At 41.3% G+C, this 6,799-nt stretch overlaps 1 protein-coding gene across 1 annotated transcript in view; it reads right to left on the bottom strand.

Annotated features, from left to right (window-relative positions):
• Positions 1-1,332: 1,332 nt before the first annotated feature.
• Positions 1,333-6,799, bottom strand: part of LOC148018602 (uncharacterized) — a 43,664-nt gene continuing 38,197 nt past the window's right edge. Inside the window, exon 24 of the transcript XR_015687629.1 lies at positions 1,333-1,482. The gene's annotated coding sequence lies outside the window, so the exon portion shown is untranslated. The remainder of the gene's footprint in view (positions 1,483-6,799) is intronic.

Below are 6,799 nucleotides of genomic sequence, written 5' to 3'. Positions count from 1 at the left end.
AACATCAAGAGAAAAAGTTACCAAAATACAGTCATTATCAAACTCGGGCTCCAAGGCATCTATCTTCTCAATTTTCACGGTGGACTTACTAGAAATAATGTTGCAATCATCAAATTTTTTCCACAATTTGCCCTTGCCTTTCTCCTTGCACTTATCACTATACAACTTATGACACTATGGCCTAATATGACCATGCTTTCCACAGTAATGACATGTAAGAGAGGCCTTACGACTACAAGACTTATTGTAAGACTACTCATGAGACTAAGACCTTTGTGAATCTGTACCACTATGGTTATTACCACTCTTACCATCATGTCTACCCCTAACAATTGATACATGATAAATACAAGCTACATCTGCATTCTTTTTGTTTCTCTCTTCTATAAGTAAGGCACCCTCAACATCCTAGAGTTTCAAACCATCCTTAGGTATATTAGCACACATGGAGGTACAGAAAGTGTCCCATGACTCAAAAAGTATCACAAACAAGAATAAGGGAGAGAGATTATCATTAAACTCAATGCCCTGTGAAGTCAACTGGCTGAAAATAGAATAAAATTCATTCAAATGCGTGGACACACTAGTCCCTTCCTTCATGCGAATTCAAACAATACATTTGTGAAGGACTTTGCTTGTTATAAAGATTACATATCTTTTCCCATAACTACCAAGCATTATCCTCAAGTACCACAACATTGAAATAAACATGATTTGAAATTGATAATATAAGAGTGGATTTACATAGCTCATCCAACTCATCCTAAAGATTCTAATCAGTACATTCGATCTCTACACTCTTGGTTTTCAAAGGCCTAACTTGCTTCTTTTGAACTAATATGTACCATATCTGTCTTCCAATAGGTGAATTTTGTCCCATCAAGATTTTCAATATTAAAAATAGCACTATCATTCAAAGAACCAGCCATAATGACAATATACCAATGTGAATCTAAGAGAATGGGCTACTGTAAATGACTACAAATTATCCCACAAAACTCAACCAAGATAAAGTTAAAACACGAGAGAATACTAAAGTATAGAGCTAACCACCAACTGCAAGCAATAGACTACCAAAGTACAATGTCTGCTCTCCAAAGAATGCTAAAAACTGTGATTACAGCAATGCTAAAATAAAGGCAACAATACATGTCAATCCAACTACATGCAAATAGCCAAGAAAGCAAGCTTTCACTTGTAGGGATATCCGAGTAGCAATCGGGATATAGAGAATATAACTAGCAACAACAGTGACTAGGCATAGACCACCGGTACTAACAAAGATTGTCATGAACTCAAATTGTTAGTAAGCCATACATCCCATAAGTATATACATCACTAAGAAACTACTAACAAAGGTAAGTGTCTATATCCAAAGCATATGGAATCAAATCAGCCCACAAGTAGAGATAACTCCATCCAATAGTATATAAGAGAGCATATACATGAATCAAGAGTCACAATGTCTCAAAGAGCCAAGATCTGCGAAGTAAGTACAAGTGTCTCCCATTAGAAGCAAATCCAAAATACAAAGTGAGTAAGCAAAGCTCAAGACATATACATCAAAGCATCCGAGAAGCCCAAGCACATCACAAATACATCCGGAAGATAAGTGTCCAATGAAGCTTCAATACCCATGAGTAAACATAAAAGCTCAAAGCAATTGACTAAATTCCAAGTACGTCAAATATAGCTCAAATCCAAGTGTGAAAGCATATCATAACCATATCCAAACCCATACATCAATGCTAGACATCACTGTAGACATGTAGCATACTCAAAATACCATGTAGGCACAATAGGCATTCAAGTCATGAAGTTCAATGATGTATGGTTGCTATCCAAACTCTTATGATAGCAATAAATCTCTATAAAAATGAGCTAATCAAGCTCTAAGCAATCCAAATGGGCACCAAAATAGCATCTCCAAAGCATCAAACATGCATTATGGAATTCATTGTTTGCTATCCAAACAAAAGTTGTTCTGTTTTGTATGAAATAGAGAACTAAAAACTACATAGAAATAACTCTATGAGTACTCAAATCTATAGCTCTTTTCAAGCTCTTCATTTCTAGCTATAGAACATCTAAGTCCAATGTTGTATGTAAAAGTTATGGCCAAAATACGAAAGTGTTGTCAAGCTACCATAGTTGTCTACAACTTCTGCAACATGCTCTATATCCACTCAAAATGGATAGAATGGTTGCTTCTTAGCTCAATATGAAAGGAGAGAAGGATCGAAGCTTGGTTGGAAGAGCTATGGCGAGAAAGCAAGAGCAAGAAAGAGAGAGAGACCAAATGGAAACTCCAACAGTCACAATGTGTGACCGGGCTTTCATTTATTCAAACTGTCACTAAAAGAATAAAGAATAAAGTGATGATGACGGGTGCTCGTCACCTACAGTGTGCAGTGGCGGATACTGTCAGTGTAGTAATACATGAGCGGCTAGGTGGAGGCGCCTTTACCCCCAACAACCTCCCACTTAAAAGATAAATATGCCCCAGTGAGAAGTAAAAAGAAAAAGAAAAGACAGTACAATGTATACATATAACAGGATAAGGAAAAACGACATCTCATCCAATGCCCACTAAGGAAGGCAAAGCACTCAACAGTGAGGCTTTTCGTGAGTAGATCTACAGGATTTTCGTCAGTGGAGATCTTGACAAGGTCAATAGACTTATCCTCCCACAACCCCACATATGAAGTGATACCTCACATCAATGTGTTTTGTCTTCGCATGGAAGACTAAATTCTTGGCTAATTGAATAGCACTCATAGAATCCGAATGCAGTGTAGATATAGCATCAATCCCAAGGTCATGAACCAAATGGCCCAACCATATGGCCTCCTTGCAAGCCTTAGTAGCTGCAGCATACTCAGCCTCGGTGGTAGAGAGAGCCGTACACTTTTGAACCCTGGACATCCAAGAGACAGCACCTCCAGCATAGGTGAATACATAGCCAGAAGTGGACTTTTTACTATCTGTATGTCCTGCATAATCGGAGTCTATGTACCCTACAACTCCTGTATTATGGCTACCATAGCAAATACACATATCTGTTGTGCGTTTTAGGTATCTCATGATACCCTTCACAGCATCACAATGTTTCTTGCCAAGTGTAGCCATATAGCGTGCCACAACACCAACTACAAAGGCAATATCTGGTAGAGTGGCTATCATGGCATACATCAAACTACCCACGGCTGATGCATAAGGGATCCTCGCCATCTTGGCCCTCTAATCATCTGTCTGCGGACAATCGGCCTGTGAGACCTTCACATAAGAAGGTAATGGACAGCCAATAGGCTTCACATCCTGCATGCGGAAATGCTCAAGGACTTTATGAATGTACTCCCTCTGTGATAGATAGAGTAGTCCCTAATACCTGTCGCGCTTAATGCACATACCAAGAATGTGAGAGGCCTGTCCCAAATCCTTCATCTCAAAGCTCTTCTTCAGCTGAGATTTAAGAGCATCTAGCTCCTCATGAGTTCTCCCTGCTATCAACATATCATCCACATAAAGTATCAAAATAAGCAATGAGTCATCACGGGCTATCTTCGTGTAAAGACATGGATCCATAGCACTCCTACTGTAGCCCTGGGACTACATAAAGGCATCAAACTTATGATACCATTCTCTAGGTGCTTACTTCAAGCCATAAAGACTTTTTTTCAACTTGCACACTAGGTGCTCCCTGCCAGGTTCTGCAAAGCCCTTAGGCTGCTCCATGTAAATCTCATCATGCAAATCCCCATGCAAGAATGCAATCTTGATATCCATCTGATACATATCCAAGTCAAGCTGCACGACTAAGGCCAAAACCAAGGGTAGCGTAGTCATCTTGACCACAAGAGAAAAGACTTCATCAAAGTCAACTTCATGCTCCTGTTTAAAACCCTTAACAAAAAGTCTTGCCTTATAAGCCGGCTTGGGGTGCCCAAGGGTACTTTTCAGCTTGTACACCCATTTGCATGGCAAAGCCTTCTTGCCGTTAGGCAATGCAACCAAATCCCAAGTCATATTCTTATGTAGGGAGTCCATCTCAAACTACATAGCCCTCTCCCATGAGTAACTATCACCCCTGCGCATAGCCTCATCATAGGTGAGAGGTTCTCCTGCATCTGTAACCAAGACATAATGCATCGAGGGCTCAAACTGATCAGATGGACATCTAGCTCTAGTAGACTGTCTCACCGCAGGCTCTGCTGCATGTCAAGCATCCTGTCCAACACCCTGGCCATGTGTACCAACTGTTGTTGCTGGCTGTCCAACTGGATGTGCAGGAGCACATGGCTCCTCCTGGAATATAACCCTGTATATCTCTACCACCTTCTCAGGCTACCTATGCATCTTCTCTTCATGGAAGACTACATGGCTGCAGATGACTTCTCGCGCTTGTGAATCCCAAAGGTAATAACCCATCTCGCCTGCATCTCCGTAGCCAAGGAAAATACATTTGACACTTTTAGGATCTAACTTAGTCCACTTATCCTTGGGCATATGGCAGAATGCCGCACATCCAAAGACACGTAGATGCACATAAGATGGAGGTTTCCCAGTCCATACCTCCTCTGCAACCTAAAAATCCAAACCACTAGAAGGTGATCTATTGATGACATGCACAACTATACTGACTGCCTCAACCCAAAAGCTCTGTGGTAGGTCTGCATGGCTAAGCATACTGCGTACATGCTCCTGGATGGTTCTATTCATCCGCTCAGCCAAACCATTCTGGAATGGGATATAGGGGGCGGTCAATCGACGCTTAATACCCCTCTCGTCGCATAGTTGCTCAAAGGCATGTGATACATATTCTCCCCCATTGTCAATCTTAAAGGCATTTCAACCTATGCCCAATCTAGTTCTCAACCAATGCAAGCCATCTTTGAAACACAGCCAAGACATCTAACTTAAGCTTAATGGGGTAAGCCCAGACTTTACGCAAAAAAGCATCAATGAATGTCAGAAAATACTTTGCACCACCCATAGACTAATAGGGCATGGGCCCACAAATATCCAAATGTACCAATACTAGGAGCTCACTCGTGCATGTCCGACCAGACTTCTTATGTGTATTCCTAGTCTATCTGCCATAAAGACAATGCTCACACGTATCAAAACATGCATAGTCACGGGGCGGTAAGTACTGCAAACCAAAAAGCATTTTCATTCCCTTCAAGGACATATAGCACAAACAGGCATGCCAAAGAGATACATGTGGGATGGAACTGACTAACAAAACATGGTCAACAGAGAACCCATCAACTACAAGAGGATAGAGGCTACCAGTCTTGGCACCTCTAGCAAGCACAAGTCTGCCATGGGTGATCTTCCAGGCAGAATCCCCAAATGAAACATGAAATCCAGCATCATCAAGCTACCCTACGTACATAAGACTATGTGTAAGCATAGGTACATGACGTACATGTTGTAACAGAAAAGTACTGCCAGTAGAGAACTGCACCCGTATATCCCCAATGCCAACAATAGCAAGTGACTTGTCATCACCCAAGCGAACTGAACCAGAGACAGCGCGGTAGGAATAGAACCACTCACGGCATGGTGTAATATGAAATGAAGCACTAGAATCCAAAAGCCAGCACTGCGCATATATAGAGTGAACCTCGGTCAACAACGTAGCATCACAAGAACTAGCTACAAGTATGTACTCCCCATTGGAGTCATTAGTCCGCATGACATTTATCTCCTTGATTTTCACACTGGATTTCGCAAGCATAATACTACAATCAAATAACTTTTCCTATGCTTTGTCTTTCCCCTTCTCTTTGCACTTCATTGCGCAACTCATGACACTGGGGAAGTATATGACCCTTCTTGCTGCAATGATGACATGTCACATTAGCATTTCTCCCACAAAACTTGCTGCACAACTTACCACGCGACTTAGACCTAGACTTCTGTGAGTCTTTGCCACATCCAAACCCACAGTCATTCTTTCCATTACCATCTCTGCGTCTAACAATCGAAGCATGCGACACATGAAAGACATCCAAGTTCTTACAGTTGATCTCTTCCTGCAGAAGAGCACTCTCTACATCAGGAAAGTTCAAAATAGTAGCAGGAGCACATAAGGCAGTGCAGAATATATCCCATGACTCACTCAAAAGTCCCAAGCCAAAACAAAGGAGTAACCTCATCATTAAAGGTAATGCCTTGTGAAGTCAAGTTCTTGAGAATAGCATGGAACTAGCTCAAATGAGCAAACATTGTCATATTCTCCTTCATGCGCAGGTCCATAAGCTGCTTCAGCCAATACATCTGACTTGCTAGACTTTTCTTGTCATAGAGATTCTTAATTTTATCCCAAAGCTGCCAAGCACTCTGTGCTTCCTCAACCACATTGTAATGCACATGTTCAGTGAGAGACAAGACGAGGGTGGACTTACATAACTCATCAAGCTCATCCCCTTCATCATCAGTCATAGTTTTAGGCCGCTTGCCATGCATCCTTAGTGGCTTTATCTGCGATTTCTGTATCAATACTTGCCAAACTTGGCTCTTTCACTAGGCATAATTCGTACCATCAAGCTTAGTGATGTTAAAGATAGCACTATCAGTAGAAGAAGATGCCATACTGCAGTCCAAAACGGTGCAGATAGTTCAAAACTTCTTGCTGTTTTCTACTCTAAACAGCCAAAATACCACCAAAACCAAGGCAAAATGACCACGAACTGATAGCTAATGATGCTGCCCACCAACTACCATCAAAACTACATAAAATCAGGATGATTCAACATGAAAATTCCATGTCAGTCCATGCATAACTACTTGC

This window comes from Lygodium microphyllum, chromosome 21 (assembly GCF_053477565.2).
Source record: "Lygodium microphyllum isolate KBCC chromosome 21, Lygodium_microphyllum_v1.1.10, whole genome shotgun sequence".
Taxonomy (NCBI): Eukaryota; Viridiplantae; Streptophyta; class Polypodiopsida; order Schizaeales; family Lygodiaceae; genus Lygodium; species Lygodium microphyllum.
The sequence above is the reverse complement of the archived record's forward strand: the minus strand, read 5'-3'. Positions and strand labels throughout refer to the sequence as shown.